This window comes from Lontra canadensis, unplaced genomic scaffold (assembly GCF_010015895.1).
Source record: "Lontra canadensis isolate GAN:19392208 unplaced genomic scaffold, GSC_riverotter_1.0 scaffold13, whole genome shotgun sequence".
NCBI classification, from domain to species: domain Eukaryota; kingdom Metazoa; phylum Chordata; class Mammalia; order Carnivora; family Mustelidae; genus Lontra; species Lontra canadensis.
Window position 1 is genome coordinate 27,574,417 of NW_022631007.1, and position 23,462 is coordinate 27,597,878.

The 23,462-nt window shown below is 43.7% G+C and overlaps 1 protein-coding gene across 7 annotated transcripts in view; it reads left to right on the forward strand.

The window, feature by feature from the left end:
- The window catches only part of TANC1 (tetratricopeptide repeat, ankyrin repeat and coiled-coil containing 1), a 239,731-nt gene that overhangs the window by 41,297 nt on the left and 174,972 nt on the right, over positions 1-23,462 (forward strand). Inside the window, exon 1 of one of the 7 annotated variants that reach the window (XM_032857870.1) lies at positions 11,989-12,024. The exons of the other annotated variants lie outside the window; for them this stretch is intronic. The gene's annotated coding sequence lies outside the window, so the exon portion shown is untranslated. Of the gene's footprint in view, positions 1-11,988; positions 12,025-23,462 lie in introns of those variants that run through there. 7 annotated transcript variants of the gene reach the window in all.

Genomic DNA, 23,462 nt, shown 5'->3' on the forward strand with positions numbered 1-23,462 from the left:
TGTTCTTTCCTGGATCATTGAGATTTGGAGTCTGCTGGTGGGGGGGGGGGCGCATACCACCCTCGAGGAGACCGTGCTTGTCAGGGGAGTGGCCAGAATGCCACCCTCTCTCAGCTGGTGCTTTTAGTGATCTCCTCAGGCAGGAGATGTAGGTATTGTACAGGGACAGTTATGTATCCCTTGGCAATGTAGTTGTTCTGAACACAGTCACACTTTTGGAATTAAACAGAAAAGCCCTCTGAGCAGTCCACAATAAATAGATCATGTGTGTTTATACACACCTGTCTCCTAAGTGTGTGCCCAGAGCTCTTTTAGCTGGAGGCTATTTGAATGGTGAGCACTAATGTGTATTTGGGGATTCTACCCATAGAAATGACAGTATGGAAATTGGAGGCATGCTTGACTGTATAGGGACATCGGCTTGGAAAGAAAACATGCTGTGCAGCCCGACAGGCCTTTCTAAGATCCCTTGGCAGGATAGTAACTGGGTTTTTGTGATGACTCCAGGTTAGGCTTTGTTAGATTCCCAAATACTTACTTGGTGTGTACTCTGTGCCAGGCTCTGGGCATATGATGATAAACTAATAGGGTTCCTTACTTGAAATTTAAGAGGGCAGACTTTTTTTTTTTTTTTAAAGATTTTATTTATTTATTTGACAGAGGGAGAGATCACAAGTAGGCAGAGAAGCAGGCAGAGAGAGAGGGGAAGCAGGCTCCCCACTGAGCAGAGAGTCCGATGCGGGGCTCCATCCCAGGACTCTGAGCTCATGACCTGAGCCGAAGGCAGAGGATTAACCCACTGATCCACCCAGGATCCATCTCCACGGGGGCAGATGGTTTTATATGCAAATACAAGACAGCATAATAAGGGGTACAGAGCAGAGATGAATGGGATATATAGTGGGAGCAGAGGGAAAATGAAGACCTCCACTTTGGAGTGAACACAATGTGGTAGAGTCTTGGGGAGTAAATGGGAGTTGTCCAGGTGGAGTAAAAAGATATTCCAGGTTGTGCGTGCCTGCGTGGCTCAGTGGGTTAAGCCTCTGCCTTTGGCTCAGGTCATGATCTCAGGGTCCTGGAACTGAGCCCTGCATCAGGCTCTCTGCTTGGGAGGGAGCCTGCTTCCCTTCCTCTTTCCCTGCCTGCCTCTCTGCCTCCTTGTGATCTCTGTCTGTCAAATAAATAAATAAAATCTTAAAAAAAAAAAAAAAGATATTCCAGGTTGAGAGAGATGCGTGTATGCTAATAGGGTAGCTGGATCTGGATTGTAAATGTTAGAGATGATTTTATTCCGAATGGGTCATCTGGGGGTTTTTAAAGTTATTATGGATATTGTAAAAAACATACAAGTAGTGAGAATATAATGAACTGCTATGTACCACTCAACCAGATTCATAAATACTGACAACACAAGATTTGCCAATCTCGTTTTACTAACCCTTCACTGATTTTTATGTGGTTAGAGCATTTTAAAGCAAATTCCAGACACTGTGTAATTTTACTTGCAAAGAGTTCCCTTTGTATCTCTAGGAAGGATCCCCCATGCCATTATCACACAGCAAAATAGAGATAATTCCATAGTATCTGTCCCACACCAGTCTATATGCAGATGTCCCCTATTAACACAGGTTTATTTATTTATTGATTTATTTAAGATTTTATTTATTTATTTGAGAGCGAGTGTGCGTGTGCACCAGCAGGGGAGAGGGGCAGAGGGGGAGGGAGAAGCAGGCTTCCCACTGAGAAGGGAGCCCGATGGCTGGGCTCGATCCTAGGATCCTGGGATCATGACCTGAGCTGAAGGCAGAGGCTTAACTGACTGAGCCACCCAGGTGCCCCTTAACACGGGTTTTATACTTAAAGGGAGCAGTTTTATTATCTAAAAGATTCATTTAATTAGCATACCTAATTTTTCAGGGATGTTGGATAAATGGGGCATTACTCTCCTACCGTATTTTTATTCCTTTCTTTAGAAATGTTATACACTTCATTTGGTCTTACATCTGATTGTTTTAACTCAGATTAGCCTTGATGGAGAGCTGTGCCTTACAATTTTTTATATTACTTACTTGTCACATTGCAAGGTCTATTCCAGGATTTGGAAAACATTTGAAACTCTGAGGGGTAGATTATAAATGGCTTAGGATACCCTGACCAGTTCCTTCGATTTTGCTTCAGTTTCTAGCTGTTGGTGAGTAATTCATGGGTTGAAAGTATGGAGTTCGTTCTACATAATTTGGCCCCCACAGCTGTTGAAGTCTCTTTCCTAGCATGCCTTCTTGGCTTGGACCAGCTCCGTGTCCATACTCACATGCCAGGCTTGTTGGAGGCGCCACAGGCTCAGCTTACTTCTTCAGGGGTGGAGCTGAGTCACCCCCCATTTTGATGCTTTCCTCCACTGCTTCAGGCTTCTTTGGCTCCCTCTCCCCTCTCTGTTCTCCCTACCCTGTGCTCTGGCATTGAATTCTGTGCTCGCCTCTACCATACATACTCCTCTTGCATGTAGGCAGTACGAAGTGGAAGGGATGGGAAATTTGAAGCCAGCATCATCTGAATTCCTGTTTCTTCTCCTCCCCCTCCCGCTCTCTCCCTCCCCTTCCCCTCCTCCTTCTTTTAAATTGTGGTAGAACACACAGGTACGTAACATGAGATCTACCCTCTTAACAAATTTTTAAGTATACAATATTTTTAACTATAGGCACAAGCTTGTACAGCAGATGTCTAGAACCTTTTCATCTTGCATGACTGAAATTTTATACCCGATGAGCAACATTTCCCTATTTCCCCCTTCCCTCAGCTCCTGGCAACCAGCCATTCTACTTTCTGCCTCTGAGTTTGACTCCTTTAGATACCTCATGAGTTGGAATCATACAGTATTTGACCTTCTGTGACTGTCTTATTTCACTCAGCATAGTCCTCAAGGTTCATCCATGTCTTAGCATGTGACAGGGTTTACTTCCTTGTTTGAGGCTGGATGATATTCCGTGTGTGTGTGTACTACAATTTCTTTATCCATTCATCTGTCAACAGACATTTGGTTTGCTTGTAGGCTTGGCTATTGTCAATAATGCTGCGATGAACATGGAAGTACAAATCTCTCTTTGGGCACCTGATTTCAGTTCTTTTTGATAAATATAGCCAGAAGTGGGGTTGCTGGATCATAGGCCTAATATATCGATTTAGGTTTGTAATACAGAACCTGTGCTCTTTGTAACGCATGGCGTAGAGAATGGGTCCTTTCCTGTCCACAGTCATTGGACAGACCCTCTTGTTCATGTATTTCACTGTATGTTATCATAGGTAGTTAATGCTTCTTGCTTTCCTGATGCCTTACTGTTTTTGACCATGTGTTCAGGAACTTTGAGAATTATTTTGAGGCAAAGTCATCATTTTCCGAAAGGAAAAAACCAAACCAAGCTTTTATTCTCTGGTCACTCACAGCAGCTGTGTCACTGAGGAAGTGTTAACACTGCTTTTGGTTTTTAAATCACTGTGTGTTATTCCTTCCCAGGACTGAAAAAATTGCAAGGTTGGAATTTTCTGGATTGTTAACAAGATCAAAAAGCAAAGATATGAAGCCAAGGGGGAAATGTCTTTCTATAAAATAGTGGTGGAAAGCAGAAAATGCTAGAATTCTGTAGTAAATGATAGGTGTTGCAAAAATAAGCTTTGACCAGAAAATGAAGGTTATAGTTTTTCATGTTATTTTTGAATTGGGATACAGCTGAGCCAGCTAGAGTTTTTAATGTTGTCTAATTTTTTTTAAAGATGTTGATTTAAAAATGTACATATAAATTTAGCTTTGTTAACAGGGTTTTAGAACATGACTTGATTTCTTTGGAGAGAAGATTTACCTCGCTGTTTTTATATTTGTAATTTCAGTAGCTATAGGTGTTAGCTTTGGAGTGGTTTGTAAGAAGTTCACTCCCCTCCACCCAGGGAAGACACAGTTGTAGCCATTTCTCCGATTTTCCTCAGGTTTCACCTTAGAACTCCTGAAGGAAGCTGCGGTGGCGTCAGTGTATCCACGGTCAGCGCGGGGGAGGGGGGGGTGCATTTTTCTCACAGAACAGACACATCCTATTTTCTCTTGCTTTGTTGATGTTTTGTTGCTGGGATTTGCATTTCTGATAGGTTAAGATCTTGTGACTTATTTGTGTTCTGGCCAGGGGACCCTCAGCTTTTTGTGATCTGAGTCATTTCCTACTGAGGCCCCATTTGGGCCTGGAACTCCCTGCCCAGGGCTGGGAGACATGTAGCAGGGCAACAGACCTACTGTTTGCAGCTGGGAGGAAGTCTAGTGTGCCAGGAGGAAAGAACAGGGGTCTTCAGTGCTAGTGGCCTGGCACATGGTGGTTTGGAATGGCCCAGCACAGCACAGCACAGCAGCCTGACAGGGGCATCCGTGTTCCCTGTGGGTCTAGAAAAGACCTCTGGTCCCTTGGAGGATTGCCAAGGGCAAGGAAGCGCCTCAGCCTCCAGAGACTTGCAGGTCTCTGGAACCAAGTGAGGGTGAGTGAGGCCTGTGGAAAGCAGGAGAAAGAAGTCGAGTCACTAGACCAGGGTCAGGGCCGGTTAAGCAGCAAAAGCAACTTGGCCCTAACTGTTTAAATCTCTATTCTAGAAATTCCCTCTGGATTGAGCCAAAGCAGCAGGGTGGGCAAGGGTCAAGAGGCCTCAGCTGTGGGAAGGAAGGGCTGTAGAAGCTGAAAATAGCAGGCCAGGCCTGGATGTCCCGACAACCTTGACCTCCACCCTCTTAAAATAGAGAGGTTTTCAGTACCCTGTAGGTCATTGTAGCCTGTTTGTAAAATGAATGGGTCTGAGACACATTCAACAATGAGCTTGAAACAAAACTCAGAATTGCTTTTGTGAATCTGGAAATAGATTTAGTTTTTAACTCAGTTTAGATTAAAAAAAAAAAAAAAAACAACCCTTGAAGGAAGTGTAAACCGTGACCTTTTATTATGGAACTGCCAGTTAAATTCATTAAACTACTCTCTTTACTAATCCCAAAGCAAGTCAGTACTTTTGAATGCTATTACTTACCAAGACAAAAAATATGAAGTTACCCAATAATCAGTTTCTGAATAGATAAATGATTGAAGTTGTTGGAGGTTAGGTTGCTCTTAGATGAGGAAAAACTCACCCTAACCTTTGTGGTTCTGATAGGTACATGCAATGGTGCAGAATTTATTCCTTGTCTCTGTGTCCCATATAGATTAGTTTCCAAGCTAAACCGAAGCTTGCCCCATTTTCTATAGAATCCTAACATTTAAACTTTTATTTTTTAACTCCTTACGAAAGCAGGAAGATCATCATCTTTAAAGACTATAGAAATGCTTGGGCTTATGTTAACTATACTGGCATTAAAATTTTTAAAAAAGGAAAAAAAGAAATGCTTGAGCTATTTTAAAACACACTTATTTAAATCCCTCCTTCCTTAAAAATGAAACAAGATGGGATTGGGAGGGAGACAAACCCTAAGAGATTCTTAATCTCAGGAAACAAACTGAGGGTTGCTGGAGGTTGGGGGTAGGGAGAGGGTGGCTGGGTTATGGACATCGGGGAGGGTATGTGCTATGGTGAGTGCTGTGAAATGTGTAAGCCTGATGATTCACAGACCTGTATCCCTGGGGCAAATAATACATTATATGTTAATAAAAAAAAAAATCCCTCCTTCCTTAAGACCATCTGGGCTTCTAGACAAAGGGAACTGGGGGAGGGCAAGCAGGCATTAGCTGTGAGTTGCAGAGGTTGGGGACATGGTGTCCATGCATGGTATCCCTCTGCTCAAGGAAGTTTAAATCTGGTAAGGATGTTAACTGTAAGCACCACAAGAAAATGTAGATAATAAGTGCCAGTGTGTGGTGAGGATGGGAGTAGGCAGATGGAAGCTTCCCGATCAGAATGGCAATGCTGTACCTGCCTTTGAAAGTCTGTCCCAGGGTTCAGTAGTGTTGGAGACCACCAAGAGCCAGCACTCTGCAGCTGGATAGAGCATCTTTTCCCATTTTTGAGAACACCTGGGTCCTGAGGACTGAGGTTGGCCATGTGGGCATCTTCTCTCTGGGATAGAGTGGCTTGGAGACCTACAGAAAGTGAAAATAACCTTCTCTTAGTGCCCGGGATAATCTTTCAGGGCCACTAATTGTGCTGTTTTGAAATGCTTTGTTTTGGTGTCCTTGGACACTTTTGGGGATTGAAAGTCTATTTAAACCATAACAACCTGTAATCTACTGTTTGGGATTTTATAAATTGTCTCCTGTCAGTCATACTTTCTCAGGGCTGTCATTGTACCTTAATTTAGCAATTACCCACCACCCTCTTAATTTGCAGTGGCCTGGGAAACCAAATATTTCCCTCCTGTTAGAATCCTATCTAGAAGAGCTCTCAGGGAGAGCCTGCGAAAGAGGTGTTGGATAGAGGTGGGGAGAGGCTGGCGAGTTTGTGTTTTGTTTGTGTTTTGAGCTGTCTGAAGGATTGCAGATGTTGGCAGCTGGAAAGACTAAATTTTGGTTCCTAGCTGCTTTTAGCTTAAGACTTCTGTCCCCTCCCCCCTTTTCCCCACTAGTGTGTAATTCTTTTCTCCAACCCATGCCTGAGCGATTTTGTCCTGCCAAGAAGAGCATGAATGTTTTTTTCAGGGACAATGAGAAGAAGGTAAAGGAAGAAAAACTCAGGGCTGAGGCAAGGGTTCGGTCAGTCAGCCACTATTCTCGAAACCAAGATGCATGGAGCTGTGTGGAAGATACAGAGGGACGATGTGGAGCCTGCCTTCAAGAAGCTTAGCGTGTAGTCGGGAGAGAGAACTAACAGACCCGAAATCCTAAGTGGAAGTGCTGGAGAAGTTTTGCTCTGGGTGTGCGTTCAGAGAAGAGGGACTGAGTCGGGAACCTTGAGCCAGCCGTGCTGGGGGCCAAGCGGTATTTGAGAAAGTGGTCATACAGTGACGCTGGAGAGACCAGCTTCTCTGGGAACATGTAACCCCAGCGGGCAAGTGGCAGAAGTTCTGGAGGCGCTTAGCAGCACATCTGGTGAACCCATTTCAAAGGGGGAGTGCGTGAGGCTTTGTGACTAGCTTGCTGACTGTTGTGTCTGTGTGGCTGATTAAAGTGCAGGCTCTCGGGCTCTACTCGGGGTAGTGTGGTCCTCTTCTCATGCGGTCCGAGGTGGTGTCCAGGGATGACCTCATTCTGCTCTTGTGGCCTGCAGGACAGACTTTGGGAAACACTGGCAAAGGATGGATTAGGCAAAGCCAGTTAATTTTCCCACGAGAGACAGAAATTGGGAAGGAGGCATCCGAGCTCGGCTGCCTGATTTTTGTCACTGTTTCAGAAGGATGGGTAGAGCAGGTAGCCTAAGAATTAAGGACCAGGGAAGGAAGAATAGAATTAACTGCTCAACTGGAGACGGCCTTCCCGTAGTCCTCGTCCTTCACCCAAATGTCCGTGTCCTCCTCAGCCAGTCACCGTCGCACTGGAGAGCATGACGATGCTAAATTAAAATCACGTCCGGGTTCAGCCCTTGTTTGAGCCAGCTGGGTTTTAGGCCTAGGGAAGCTGTGGTTTTTGGGTTCTGTAACTCTAGGAAGTTATCCTTTAATGATTGTGTGCTTTGTTAGATTTGGTGAGCAAGGAAATGTGGATCATCAGTTAAAACAAAACAAAACAAAGCAAAACAATAACCCTGTTAATACTGTTACTGGAATAACCGGGAGAAATCATGGGGTAAATACGGTTCAGTAGATTCTTCTCATATGAAAACCGTATTTTAATCACTTCTTACACAGCAAACACTTGACATGGGAATGTTCTTTACAGATGAGCTTTGAATTGTTCCCTCTTGCCCTCCAGGGCTTAACTCAGGGAACAGCTCAGGCTGTGCCACTCCTGTCTTCTTGAGGGAGTGTGCCCTGCAGGCCACGCCTTGCACCCACTCCAGTGCACACCATCTGCAAATTATTATGCACTTCAGCTTCCTGCAGCTCTGTCCCTGGTCCATTTGTTTGTCCTTCCACCCTCCTTTTTTTTTTTTTTTTTTTTTTAAGATTTTATTTATTTGACAGAGAGAGATCACAAGTAGGCAGAGAGGCAGGCAGAGAGAGAGAGAGGGAAGCAGGCTCCCTGCTAAGCAGAGAGCCCGATGTGAGGCTCGATCCCAGGACCCTGAGATCATGACCTGAGCCGAAGGCAGAGGCTTTAACCCACTGAGCCACCCAGGCATCCCTCCACCCTCCTTTTTAAGGCATAAATATTTCCTGCTGCCCCCACACCAGTCAGGTAAAAAGAAAACAGCCCCAGGATAGGGCAGGGGCAGGGGTTCTAGGCCCGGCTATACCTTAAGATCAGCTGATCAGCTTTATAAAGTATCAGCATTTGAGCCTCATCCCCAGAGATTCTGTTTTCATTTTTCTTGGCATCAGAATTTTTAAAGCTCGCCCGGAGATCCTGATCCGGTGGTTAGGATTCAAAGCCACCTTGGTATGGGATGTCATGACACGAGCAGTGCCTGCGTTTCAAGGAAAATGGAAGCTGCAGGATTTGAAATGAAAATAGGTACTTTATATTATTTTTTATTTTTTTTGTTAACATGGAAGATGTTATTTGTTTCAGGGGTACAGGTCTGTGATTCATCAGTCTCACACAATTCACAGCTCTCACCACAACACATACCCTCCCGAGTGTCCATCACCGAGCCTCCCCATTCCTCTCCCCCTTCCCCTCCAGCAACCCTCAGTTTGTTTCCTGAGATTGAGACTGGTTTTGTCTTGTTTCATTTTTTCCTCCCTTCCCCTATGATCCTCTGCCTTGTTTCTCAAATTCCACATATTAGAGAGATCATACGATAATTGTCTTTCTCTGATTGACTTATTTCACTTAGCATATAATACCCTCTAATTTCATCCACTTCATTGCAAATGGCAAGATTTCGGGGGGTTTTTGTTGGCTGCATAATATTCCAGAAAATAAGTATTTTAAAATAATGCCTTTTGCTGCTCCTGTCCCTAGGGCATACTGAGTCCCTGAGGTCTCCTTCTCCCTACCTTCCATCTTTATTTAAGCCTGCTTTCTATTAAGCATCAGCATTCAAAATGAAACAAAATGAGAACATTCCTTTCCTGGCTTTAGCATTTCTGTGGCATTGTTCTCCACTCTGGCAGTAGACTGTGACCTGCACCTCTGTGAACTCTCATGTGACCTTCATCCCCTCTCTGGGCCTCATTCCTAGTGAAGCAATGTTGAGGCTGCAGAACCCTGTGCAAGCAGAGGATGTGGACTGTCACACGCGGAACCAGGGGTCACAGGCTTTGGTCCACGAACATGCACAGTAATTTGTTTTATGGTCTGAGGAGGCCCATTGCTAGGGTTTAGGGAGATAACCTGAGGGATAATAAAAATTCTTTTTGACGAATACTTACTTTGATTGGATAAACACCTTGGGAGTCTCTTTGTTAATCCTTGAAAGGTAGTGATGACCAGGAAGTAAACCCTAATAATTCTCAAAAGCATTTTAAGGTGTTTTTTTTTTTTTCAGGTGCCAGTTAAAAATTAGATCTGCAAATTAAGAGCTACTGATTGGCAACTGGGGTTTATCATTCATCTGGTCTCTAAACACCTGTGTTTTACGTTCCATAAAAATTCTTCCAATAAGTACACTTTTTTGTCTTTTGAATTTTACAGGAGAATATTTTGTGGCATAATGCTAGTTTTTCAAAACTTTCTTGGTCCCAAATTTTGGATTATGCATTGAAAGTGAATGGAGCCCTTCGAATGGAGGAATACTGAAAAGCAAGTAAAAAGTAGAAAGTTGTCCTTTTTTCTAACCTAACATTGATTCTGAAGGCATAGTTTCTGAGTTTGGGTGAGTGATCTCACTGCAGTTCTAAGTAACTTCTCAAACACCACTCAGAGTTCCTCTGGTCTCCTTGACCTGCTTTTTCCCCCTTTCTGTAATTACTGAATATGGATGGCCCTTAAAACCCATGTAGGACCAAATACAGAATCTAAACTCTGTGATCTCATCACCACAAAAACAGGCTGTAGGGACTGTCTTTCTTCTTGCTGGAAGCCGCCTCCCCTTGGGACCTCTGTGACTCTGTAATTTATAGTGGTGCCTTTGTAGTCTGGGACTCAGAAAGGACCTTTCCCCTTGTCCTTACAGAAGTGGTGTAACAGATGGGTTACTCTAGGTGGAGAAGGGGCTAGAGCGAAAGTATGTGTGTGCATAACCTGTTGCAGATGTAATTTTGATGGTGCCCGCACATCGGTGGGTCCTCTGGGCAGAGGGTCTGCCTGACAGCTGGTGTATTGTGGGCTGTTGATGGGTATTCTTTGAATACTTGTGTGTAGGTGTGACTGGGACAAATGAGAAGGCTGCCTTTTCTGCTTTAAGAAACGAGGCTGGCTAAAGTGCTCTCGTCAGCTGTGAGATGGAGCCACTCCCTGGCTGCCAGAACCTTCTGTAAGGAGGCAGGTGATCCCTTTTATGAGCGAATAATAGGGCCGCCCTGGGACACCAGAGCCACGGCTTTCACCAGGTGGTGCTGTCTCTCAGTGAAGCTCCAGTGTTCCCTGTGAGCTTGGCGACTGGGGCCTGGAAGCCTCTGCGGCATTTGTAGGCCGTCGCTGAATGCAAGATGAGGCCATTTTTGAGGAAACGTTTGACCCAAGGTGGTCACCCGGTCCACGTTGGTTTCTCCTCCGCGTTCTGCTCCAGCAGGATCTCTGCTGTCTCTGCAGTGGGGCAGGACTTGAACCCGTCCCTGGTTTGCTCCCCGAGAAAGACTCCTATGTTCTGTTCTCATCTTTGAAGTCCTGGTGGGGAAGGGGGGCATGTCTCCTGGAGCTTCTCATTAAACAGACTTAAAGGGGAGAGAAGGCCTCCACCCAGCCCTTGCATGCACGAACCTATTAGGCTCCGCTGCCCTGCCAAGGTGGTTTTGTGGGCCTAAACGTGACTATACACGATTCTGTCCTTTTTGGCAGGGAAGCCCAGCAGCAGTGCTGTGAGGGCATTGATGTGGACTGGGCCTGACGGCTGGTCTGCTTAGGCATGGGTCGCACCCTTGCAGAAGAACATTTCCCTGGGGAAGTAGGCCGAGTCAGTCATGGGAACCTACTTTTGGAGTCCTTCATTCAACAAGCATGCACTGGGCACCTGCCTCTTCATGTGACAAGGGCAGGAGGTCAGGGTAGGGGTGGCAGTTCAGACAAGCCTTAGAGAAACTGGTAGGAGGGGAGGTAGAGGCAGAAGGAAGCAGATGCTAGAGCTCAGGTCCCTGAGAAGAAGGACTGGTGTAACTCCATGGGGAATAGGGGCAGGGCATGCAGGGGGATATTGGAGCTGTGCTAGGAGGATGACTAATTTCCATAGTGGGGGAGAGGTGCTTCAGGATGAGGGAACAGGAGAGCAGAGGTGTGAAACTAGGCAGGGTGTTCAGAAAGACTGAGCTCTGTAGAGAGCTGGGACCTGTGAGGACTGGGGCAGGGAATGTGGGAACTTTTGTACCCTGCGTGTTTTAGGGAGGTTCTTGGCCCCTTATCTCAAATCTTTGAAACATTTCTTTGTGTCCTGGGCTGCAAACCTATTAGCATCACTTAAAAGGGAAAACCTGAGATAGGAGAAGTAAACAAATACTTCAGTACCTTGCTCCTGACGGGAGGCTTTCAGTAAGTGTCTCCTGTCAGCTCAGATGGAGGGCATCAGAAGAAAGAACGAATTTTCTTGCTTTTGCCAGCTGGTCACCTTGCTTTCCCCTCTGTTAAGAGTATGTATGTGCTGATGTCTCTTTCCTTTCCATAATGGCTTTGTCGGGAGTTTCCGGGAGGTAGTAGCTGCTTTTATAAACTCTTTGCTTCTTGTCTCCTAGGGGAGTGTGCTCACAGGATTTCCTTTTTCCAGTTCTCTTTCTAGCTTTCTGTGGTCAACTTGTCCAGAGGAGCTTTCTGGGTGCCTCCCCACCACCCCCGAGTGAGACCTCCTCTCTCTGTTGCCAGCACGTGGAGTCTGGGGTGAGGCAAGGTGAGTGGGACCCACGGAGAATCCGTCCTCTGAGAGACCCTGATTTCCAAGATGAGTTATTCTCTGAAAATTTTGTGGGCTTTGAAAGTAAATTGGGATTTTAGTCAAAGAAATTTAAGAATTAAAAAAAAAATTCGTGTCTTAATTACTGTGTTAAAGCACTCTTATTAATAGGGATGCTTCAATATGGTTTTCTTTCCCCTTTTCCGTTTTTTGGTTCCCATATCAAGATTTTGGGTCTCTATATGGTTCATAGCACAGTACTGCACTGAGAGCATATAATACGTGTTGTGTGACTAGCTTAATACCTTAATATTGACAGTTTGCAAATACAGAAGTCCTATTAACTTATTCTGAGTTGTGTCTTTTCCCTTCCCTTCAGAAACTTTAGGAAACCTGTTAAACTCCTATACTATGGTTTTCCTGTGCTGCAGTTTTATATGTGAATTTTCAAACAAAAATCCCTACTTCAGGGGTTTGGGTAAGCCTGGAGGCTCCTGATGGGTAAAACTTTTGTTCTCTTCACATTGTTGGTTGCATTCCCTATCTCTAATGTGCGGCAGTTAGCAGGGCTCAAATATTCCCTCTTTCCTTTGAGAAGAGAGTTTGCTGCTAACTGGGTCTTCAGTTCCATCTTAAGTGAGCCCAGCTTGGAGGACTGTTAGTTATTTATGTTCAGCTGCTCACAGTTGAGGCCACAGAGCAGGCATCCCCAGGAGGTCCAGGATAGACTGGTTGACTGAGGGCTCTGAAAACTGCCCTATATTCCTTCTCTGTGGGTGTTGGAAGAGGTCCCCTTAGGAGATGGGAGTCAAGGTTAAAGCTGCTTCCAAACCACTGTGAATTCTTGAAACGTGCATGTAACATGCAGGAGAACGCTGCCATATGTCCTGTGTGGCTTGCTGGCAGGACTTCACGTTCTGCCCTTACCCCTCCTGCCCTGCGTTGCTTGTCATAAAGAACACAATGGTCACGTTGCCTCTAAAACTTCAGGGGATCCTGCTGAATGGTAAAGCTTCTCAGCAGGAGCGTGGTTGGGGAGTACACAGCAGAATCCAAGGTGAAGCTTTAAAAATTAGAATACTGGGACTCCCCCCATCCCCCACCCCAGGTGTGCTGAACTAGAACTTCGGGGTTGGGGAGGGAGTCCCTGCTATGTTTTCTTTCTTTTTTTTTTTTTTTTAAATTTCATTTATTTTATTTTTATTTTCAGCATAACAGTATTCCTTGTTTTTGCACCACACCCAGTGCTCCATGCAATCCATGCCCTCTCTAATACCCACCACCTGGTTCTGCTATGTTTTCTTAAAACTCCTCAAATGGAGATAGTGTATAACTTCTTGAAAAATATTTGTATGTGGGCTGGACTTAAAAACAAAGAAACTCTTAGCCTGAGCAGATGTCTGGGGGAATTATTTTTGAGCTCTTCTAACTAGTTTAACCAGTTCATACAGCCAAGCCAAACATTCCCTTATTGTGCCATAATTTGCATGGTAGAACCATTTTATAACTTTAAGTTAGAATTGCCCGGGACAACACTTTTTATCGTTGTAAGTATACAATAAAATAGAAAAATGACACTGATGAACAGTTTTCTAAATTTAATAATAGTTAAGGCTTATTTAGGAATCCAGGTGGGAATCTGCTTAAATGGAATTTCACCCAAAGTATGCAGAGATTTGCATATTGAAACCAAAGCTTTTTGACCTATGGTAACACATTTTTCAAAGTAGTGTTGAAATAGCAATTTAAATGTATTGCCCCCAGAGATTTATTAGGCAGGAAATTTATTTAGTAAGAGATAGATTTTTTTTCCCTCTTCCAGGAGGTTTTTGGGTGGTAGAGAATTAGCTAATTTTTCTTTATTCCTTCCCTGGGACCAACTTCAGGAAGTCGATAGGAGCTTTAATAGCAAAGATCATGTTAAATGTTTAACTGTCTCTTTTCCAAATTCCCTTTCTCTGAAGGAAAATCTTGCAACTTGTTATTTGAGGTTTTAATACTTTAAGGTTTGATGGAGAATGAGTTTATGTTTTGAGATCAAAGAATCTTACTGTTGAGGCGGGACCTGACAGATGACCTGTTACCTGCTTTTCATTGCCTCAGTTTCATGGAAACCACTCTTAAGGTTACTCATGGCCTCTGATAGAACTCTCTGGCATGACTTTTTTTTTTTCAGAGATTTTATTTATTTATTTGACACAGAGATCGCAAGTAGGCAGAGCAGCAGGCAGAGAGAGGGAAGCAGGCTCCCTGCCGAGCAGAGAGTCCGATGCAGGGCTCGATTCCAGGACCCTGAGATCATGACCTGAGCCTAAAGTAGAGGCTTTAACCCGCTGAGCCACCCAGGTGCCCTTGGCATGAATTTTCTGTAGCACTTGATAGTACTGATCAGTCCTCATTTGAAACTTCCTTCTTGGGTTTCTTTGCATCATTTCTGCCTGCATTTCTTCTTTTTTTTATTTCTTCCTAGGTCGTATTGTATTTGCCCTTAAATGTTCACATTCCCTGAGCTTTGATCCTTGGTGGTTTTTCTTTCAGTCTGCTGAGCCTCCTTGGGGACCTCAGTGCCTCTGTGGTTTCAACACCACCCACATGTTAATGACCCCTAAGTCTTTCTGTGAGTTCATCCTCTTGTCTCAAACAATCTCTTGGATGGTTCTACTTGGATGACTCCTATTTACTTCTAAGTAGGAATCTCCAAACTGAACTCCTTTCCCTCCCAAGTGCTTGCCTGCTTCCTGTCTTCCTGCTCCCCGACACCCCACTCACATAAGTCTCCTTCTGTCTGTCTCCCTGCTTCCCTCTCCCCACCCCCCGACTCCCACGAGTCTCCTCATCCCCAGACTCCTGCCTGCTTTTCCCACTTTGGTCACTGGCATTATTCAAGCCAGAAAATGTGTGACTCATCCTTCATCCTCCCTCAGTCAGTCCCATATCTTCATTTGCAATTAAATTCTATAATTTTAATAACCTAAATAAAAAAGGAAAAGGCCATTCCACTGACATTTAAATATGGGCATTAAAGTTGTAGTTGGGCTTATATAAGCAGACCCAATAACACGAGACAATTATGACCATTTATATAAATACATTTTGTACCCTGCATAATCCTAGATACTTGTCATATGTTATTTCTAATTTTCACAACTATTCTGTGGCATATTTGTTATATTTGAGGATTTTTTTTTTTTTTTAAGATTTGTTTTAGAGCTAGAATGTGTGGGGGTGAGTGGGGAGGAGGGGCAGAAGGAGAGAGAGACTTAAGCAGACTCCACACTGAGCTCGGAACCCAGCGGGGGGGGGGATGGTGGGTGGTACTGTTTCTCAACCCTGAGATCATGGCCTGAGCCGAAGGCAGAGGCTTAACCCACTGAGCCACCCAGGCGCCCCAATACTATTTTATCTTGTTAGATGCTTTTTCTGCATCTCTGGTGTATCACATTGATTTTGAGAATATTGAACCACCTTTGCAACCCAGGAATAAATCGCGTTTGATGATGGTGAATGATTTTCTTTAAATGTACTGTTGAATTTGGTTTGTTAGTATTTTGTTTGGAATTTTTGCATATATGTTCAGCAGGGATATTGCTTGTAGTTCCCTTTTTTAGTAGTCCTTTTTTTTTTTTTTGATAGAGTATGCACTTGCATGTGTGGTATGGGGGGTGCAAAGGGAGAGGGGGAGAGAGAATCTTTTTTTTGGGGGGGGTGTAGAGCTTATTTTATTAAAAAAAAAAAAAAAGATTTTGCCAATACAGGTGGCCAAGCTGTAAGGGCAGAGCAGATCAGGAGGCACATAAAAACATGACAAAATATTTTGGGGAGAGAGAATCTTAAGCAGGCTCCACACCAGCAGGGCTTAATCTCACAACCCTGAGATCATGACCCAAGCTGAAATCAAGAGTTGGACGCTTAACTGACTGAACCACCTAGGTGCCCCTTTAGTGGCATCTTTATCTGGTTTTGGTATCAAAGTAATGCTGTCCTCATAGAATGAATTTGGAAGTTTTCTATCTTGGAATAGTTTGAGAAGAACAGGTATTAATGCTTCTTTAAATATTTGATAGAATTTGCCTGTAAAGCTGCCTGGGTGTTTTTTGATTACCGATTCAGTTTCTTTTCTGGTTATCTGTCCAAGTTTTCTGTTTCTTCCTTTTTCAGCTTTGGAGGCTTATGTTTTTAGGAATTTATCCATTTATTCTAGGTTGTCCAATCAGTTGGCCTTTAGTTTTTCATAATATTCTCATGATTATTTGCATTTCTGTGGTGTTGACTCTTTCTCCTCATTTGTGATGTTGTGTAATTTCTTGGCTAAGTCTTCTAGATGTTTATCAGTTTTATTGACCGCCTCCCCTTCAGAGAACCAGCTCCTGGTTTTATTGGTCTGTGCTGTTTTTTGTTTTTTTGTTTTTTAGTTTCTGTGTCATTTATTTTTGCTCTAATCTTTATTATTTCCTCCTTTCTGTTGGCTTTAGCTTTTGTTCTTTTTAGCTCCTTTGTGTGTCAGGTAAGGTTAATTGAGATTTTTTTCTTACTTCTTGAGATAGGCCTGTAGTTGCTATAAATGTCCATCTTAGAACTGCTTTTGCTGCATCCCAGAGATTTTAGGCCATTGTTTTCATTTTCATTTGTTTCCATGTACTTTTTAAATTATTTCCTGGTTGATCCATTCATTCTTCAGTAGGATGTCATTTAATTTCCATGTATTTGTGTTCTTTACAGATTTTTTTTCTTGTGATTGACCTGTTCTCATAATGTTGTGGCCAGAGTTATGCATAGTATGATTTTGATCTTCTCGAATTTGTTGAGGTTTGTTATGTGATCTATTCTGGAGACTGTTCCGTGTATACTTGAAAATGTGTCTTCTGTTTTAGGATGGAACCTTCAGAATATATCTGTTAAGTCCATCTGGTCCAGTGTGTCATTCAAAGCCATTGTTTCCTCATTGATTTTCTGTTTAGATGATTTGTCCATTGCTGTGAGTGAGGTATTGTAGTCCCCCTACTACTGTAATGTTATCCATTAGTTTATGTTTGTTATTAACAGTTTTATGTATTTGGGTGCTCCTGTGTTGGGTAAATATATATTTATAATTGTTACATCTTCTTGTTGGATTGTCCCCTTTATTATTATATAGTGTTCTCTGTCTGTTGTTACAGTCTTTGTTTTAAAGTCTGTTCTGTCCAATATAAGTATTGCCACTCTGGCTTTCTTTTGATGTCCATTTGTGAGAAAAATGGTTCTCTATCTCCTTGCTTTCAATCTGCAGGTGTCTTTAGGTCTGAAATGAGTCTATTGTAGAGCCTTTCCTTTTTGTTTTTAAATGACAGCATGTGAAAATGTAGAATCCTCTGACTCTCTGGTCATGCTGTTTGAATCATTCATGTGCTGGTCATAATGAAGGCAGAAAAGGCCCTTTCAAGTAAAGACCTTGTTAATGAGAATAGCATAGATCGACCTAGTTGTTAGCTTGAGGTTAAATGTGCTAGAATAGATGAGGGTATGACCTACGAAAAGCAGACAGTACATATGTAGGTAGAGGCAGGTAAATAAAAGCAGACTCCACTGACTTTTTTTTATTTGGTTAAATTGCTCTTGGGAGGATGGATTTGAACATGAGTTGTTCTATACCAGATAAACTAAATCACGGACAGGTGATTCTACACTTTGTATCCTTATAGGTCTCACCTTTTACCCTGTCCTGAGAAGGAAATATTCTTTGTTTTCCATACTGTTCTCCCTTCTGCATCAGATTTTGGTAACAAAAGTTTGTCTAAGGAGAGGGTCCCCTTTAATGAATACATAAAACCAATTTGTCACTGTGGAATTTAGAAACTGCGTAACCTTTCAAAGTCTCAGGTTTCTTTTTTGTTTGTTTTTTTTACAAAGTTGTTTTATAAACTTGGAGGCAATGCTGTATTTTGCAGGGTTGTTTTAACTGTAACGTGACAGAGATAATCTCTGTCCACAATTAAGAGTTAGGTCCACAATGAAGAGTAGGTCTTATTGTCCCCATTTAGTTATCAAAAGCCTTTATTTCCTTTTTTTAAAAAAAGATTAATTCATTTTAGAAAGCACGCACGTGTGTGCAAGTGGGGGGAGGGGCAGAGGAAGAAAATCTCAAGTGCACTCTCTGCTGAGCGTTTGCAGGGCTTAATTCCATGACCCTGAGATCATGACCTGAGCCAAAATCAAGAGTCAGACACTCAATGGTCTGAGCCACCCAGGCACCCCAGAGACCTACATTTTTCAGGTTTAAAAAGGCTTTTGCTGGTCCATCAAGAAAAAATTCTGGAAGAATTGATGTGAGATGGAAAGGGAGGAGGAGAGTCACAAGCAGTCGTTCTTTGGTATTGGACCCTGAAGAGTGTGTCATCATCAGCTGGGACTTATTAGAAATAAAGTCTCAGCTTCAAACCAGACCTAAAAGTCAGACTGGGTGTGGGGCTCAGCAGTCTGGCTTAACAAGCCCTAGGGGTGATTTTGATGCACTTTAACTGGTGGAAAGTAAGAGAAATCAGGCCGCAGGCCCTTCAGGTGGTCCAGTTGGGGAATGATGATTACCTCCCCAGAATGGTGGGAGGGAGTAAAGAGCGCTGGAACTGGTGAGACTTAGTCATTCGATTGGCTACTTATTAGACCAGGAAGAAGGCCATGAGGAGGTAGAGGCCTGGAGTCTGTGGACTAAACGGGGAGGTGGGGGTGCTATCAACAGGAACACAGAACCCACGCTGGTAGGGGATGGCGGTGGGGTGTGGGTGTTGGAGTTCCAGGGAAGAGGAAGATGAGTTTAGTTTTGGACATGTAGAGTTTGTGTTGCTAGAGTTGATGTCAGCAAGCTGGAAATAAAGTATGAAAACTACAGCCCAGGTGAAACAATGGGGAAACCTGTTTGTGAGTTGCCCACGTGGAGGTGGCCGTTGAAGTGGGAATTCACATCATTTTTCCAAGGAAGATGGTGCAGAGAAAAGAGCTGAGGTTGACTGGTTTGGAATTGGATGTTTGCGATGTTGGCATTCAGCTTCTGTCAGAAGCATAGGTATAAAGTTTAAGTATAAAGTTTAGGAATATGTGGTGATAATAGTTTTAAATAAAACCAGATTATCCCAGTCCCTTTGGAGTTTTGTCCTCATGCTATCTTTCGAGGCCCCCTGCTGTGTGATAGCAGCTGGTCTTGTACATCATCCAAGCTTGGGATCCAAGGCTTAGGGTTCCAGAGACAAGGTTCCTAGTGTTCTTTCCTCCGAGAGAGAAGTGGAGTTAGTGTTCAGAATGAAGGTGGCCTGGGGCAGGCTGCTGTGTTTCTCTGTCCCAAGTTCTTTCTCTGTCCAAGGGGACAATTAGAGTTCTGCCTCCTCCTTGTGACGACTGGACAGGACCCCTCACCGTGGAAAAACCCCACAGTGCCAGCCAAAGTTTGTTTCTGTGTCCACCTGTGCTGTGGTTTTCATGGTGTCTTGTTGAATTTGTGGAGTAAAAGTCTGGTATTTGTAGCAGGTTTACAGTATTGATAAGAAGAGGTAATTGTAAGAAGTCCTGAGTCTCAGTTGGAGATGGATGGCTTCGTACTTTTCAATGAATTATCCGTACACAGAAATATGCGTTTTATTAGGTTTATGAGAAGGCAGAGGGAGTTGGCTGGGGAAGTTTGCCTAAAAACGAGGACCAGGCATTTAAAAAGCTTATTTTATATCCTGCTCTGTTGTAGACCCACATATTTTGCTGTAGCTGAAAGATGTTTCACTGAGATCATGAAAACTTAGTACATCTGTGCAGCATCTTCATTATATCAAGAACAATTGCACTGCCAGGGTTTCTAATGTTCAAGGAACATGCGTTCCTGTTTTTCACTAGGTTCCAAACGGGATGTTTTTCCTTAAAGGGACCACACACTTGTATTTAGAAAATAACTTTGTAACTGTGCTACAAGTACAAGGGACCTTGTAGCTGTGGAGACTGTAGCATCTGAAACTCACCCTTCCACATTGGCTCCCCCAACTGGAAAGGAGCGTGATCTAGGTGTATTTGTAGGGATATGTGGGTGTGGTTTCCACGCCACTTCCCAGTTCCAATTTTGGTCCTTAGGTCTGAGATACGTTTCATACTGTTTGTATGTGTTACGAGACGCAGAGACAGAATCCATGATCAAAGGTTTCCCTGCAGAGTTGTGAAGGGCTTTAATTGAACCTTTCCTTGGGTTTTTGAGAAGAGAAGTCTGATGTTTGTCTGCGGCATGTGCCCTCACTTCCCGTGCAAAGCTTGAACTTCCTAGGTTTGATGGAACGTTTACGGGACTCCCAAAAAGAACACGTGTAATCTCCACGCATAGGAATTATTCTGTAATTCACAGTTGACCACAGTGCTGTTTGCAGTTGGGTCGGGTGTGAAAACCACCAGTTTAGCGCGGCACTGCTCTCCCAGCCCTTCTACGACTATGCAAGGCTTGCATCCTTCTGGGAAGTTGAGCGGCTGCCATGGCTGAAACTGTGAGCCAGACTTAGGTAATTTTATTAGTCTAGAAAAAGTATTACGCTCCTGCAGCTGTTGTTGTAGGTCCCGACCGTGAAAACAAAAACCGTCTCAGTTACCCAGGATCCATGAGAACTTGGCAGTGGCCCAGTGGAAATCCATGTATTTTGGACTCTAAATTATATTTGTCTTACTATGGGCATCCCCTGGTTTAGGGTATGCAGCTGGGGAATGGCCTGACTGTATGAGGCGGTGCGGGTGGGGGAACCTCGAAGACACCCCTAAGCTAGGAAGCCTGACCCAGTTAATTGGAGGCTACATCTTCTGGACCTTAAACACTTTTAGAAAGGATAAGGAGACCGTCCAAGAAAACAATAGAACCATAATAAAATACGCTTGTCCCATATACTCAACCTGGCTTTCCTGTTTGTGTCTGTTGTCTCATAGCGTAAATTCCCAAGGTCTTTCTCTTGCAGCGCCAGGCTGGTTATTGTGGGTGGGTTGGTCAGTAATTTGGTGGTGATGGACCTTCTTGTTAAATAGGACTTCTATAGATCACTATGGAAAACTAATCATGGGACTTGGTATTTAATTGCTAGGAGTGGTGCCTATGTGGAATTGCCCATCTTGCTTAATGTGTGCCAGTCAATAAACAACTGTCTAATTTTCTGAATTTCAGTGGTTCTGTGAGTAGGAGAAAAGTGCAGTACTGTGTTTCTAGAAGCTCCTGGGCTATTAGCAGAGCACTTAGCATGTCTGAGTAATTGTCCCATTGAGTCTGACTGATTCTTTGGGTCAGAGTCTCTAATCCTTGGGGTCCTTGGATGCACTTCAGGGGATCTCTAAATGTGGGTGGGTGGGGAAAAAACAACCTCTTTGTTTTCAAGATCTCTAACCAGAATGTCGCTTTTTCTCTGTCATGAAAGTGGGCAGCCTCACATATGGTCAGTAGCACCTGTGGCTTTGGCAAGTAGAAATTAGATTCTTGTATCATGTTGTGGGAGATAGTTGAAACTATGGCTTATGCTCATCTTTGCTTAGAAAATGGCAGTAACTTTTAGACCTGCTGCTGTGTCTCGTTGTGTGCGTTAAGCACACATCGACTATTCTCACCCTTTTGCTGTTTAAATATTTTTATATCTGTGTTTCAGTATAATTGATTTTCTTTGTAAGGGTATATTCTTTTTTTTTTTTTTAAGATTTTATTTATTTATTTGACAGAGATCACAAGTAGACAGAGAGGCAGGCAGAGAGAGAGAGAGAGAGAGAGAGAAGCAGGCTCCTTGCTGAGCAGAGAGCCCGATGCGGGACTCGATCCCAGGACCCTGAGATCATGACCTGAGCTGAAGGCAGCGGCTTAACCCACTGAGCCACCCAGGTGCTGTAAGGGTATATTCTTTGTCAGAATCATTCAGAAACAATCTGAGAGGATCTGTATTATTGAAGCAGTCCATGACACTTAAAAGGTCACAGACTCCTGCCTCAGATGGCACCCTTGTAGCTCTCTCATACTCTGAAACCAGATTAGTTAACGTGGAGGCGGGGGGGAAGTCAACCCATTTGGCTTTTTGCTTTCTAGCATGAATTGTCTTTGATTTTTGGAACTCTGACCTTCCTGCATTTGGGGGATGTTGAAGTGAATTAAAAAAAAAAAAAATGACCCTCTGCCATTTCTGGGTAACCTTTCTTAATGGGCCCCTGTAAGCAGTCCCCTTTAAGATTGCTTACTGCAACCAAGTGTTTATGGCCAGAATGGTTTCCCTTACAAATTTCAGGTTTAAGACTATATAGTGCTCTGTGTGTTGATATTATTTGCTTTAACTATGGAGGAGAGGATGCCGTGTGACTTGTATGAATTTCATTTAGCTCTTCATTGTGTTACCATGGCAGGCATACCCTAGTTTTATTTTAGAACTTGATAACCAAGGTTAAAACCTTACTATATCTATTGGACTGGGTAAAACTGCCCAGAGAAAAAAAGCCTGGACACCAGGACACCTTTGCCACCTTTTATCACCTTTCAACAGGCTTTATGCAGTTCATTCAGTGAGATGGGGGGTGGGGTTTTTGAGCCTCTCTTGAATCACACTGTTCCTAACTTCAGGGTGTTAAGAATAGGGGAAGTGTTGCCCATGTGACACTGTGGTCTCTGTCCCACATACTCTTCCCCACTGGTGCTACGGCCCAACTTCCAGTGTTGTTCTTCCGTAGGCTCACAAATTCAAGTGCTTGCTTGCATTTTGGTGTATGATGCCTCCATGTCACCAATATTGACAACACTGGTGTTTGAAATAACTCCGAGGTGCCTGAGCGAGTACGCAGTAGGATTCTCTCCGGAGAGGCAGTTTTTCTTTTTTCAGGATAGATTTGAGACATGGGATGCTGCTGTGGGTGGAGGGGTGTGTGTGTGTGTGTGTGTGTGTGGCCAAAGATGATTTTTTTTTTTTCCCTCTGTCCTATTAGGGAGTTTTGTCTCTTTGACCACCTCACCAGGCCCCTGAGAGCTAGTCTATCTCATTTTTAGCCAAAAAAAAGGCATAAGATAGGGACTGTGTTGTTAGGCTCTGGAGCACAACTACTGGGATGGGGAACCTGGCTGTGCTCCCATGAGCTATGTGACCCTAGCAGATCACTAGCCTCTCTGTGTCTTTGTAGAATGGAGATATTTATAGTACCTTCTGCAGAGGGTGGTTGTAAGGAGTAACTCTCTGTGGTCTATGTGCTTCGAGCAGGACCTGGTACAGAGTTCGTGTCAAATAGATGTTACGGGCTGCATGGTTCAGTCATCTGGGGGAGTTTTGAAAAACTACACTGGGTATTAGGAACTCCGATCCTAATGAAATCAAGGGCTTGGGGGCAGGTTATAACCTTGTTCGGAGCATCCTCGAGAGTCACTGACAGGAGTGGAGGAGGGATTTTGATGTCTTCTGTTCCAGGGCTTTAAGTGAATGATCCATCTGTCAGCTACA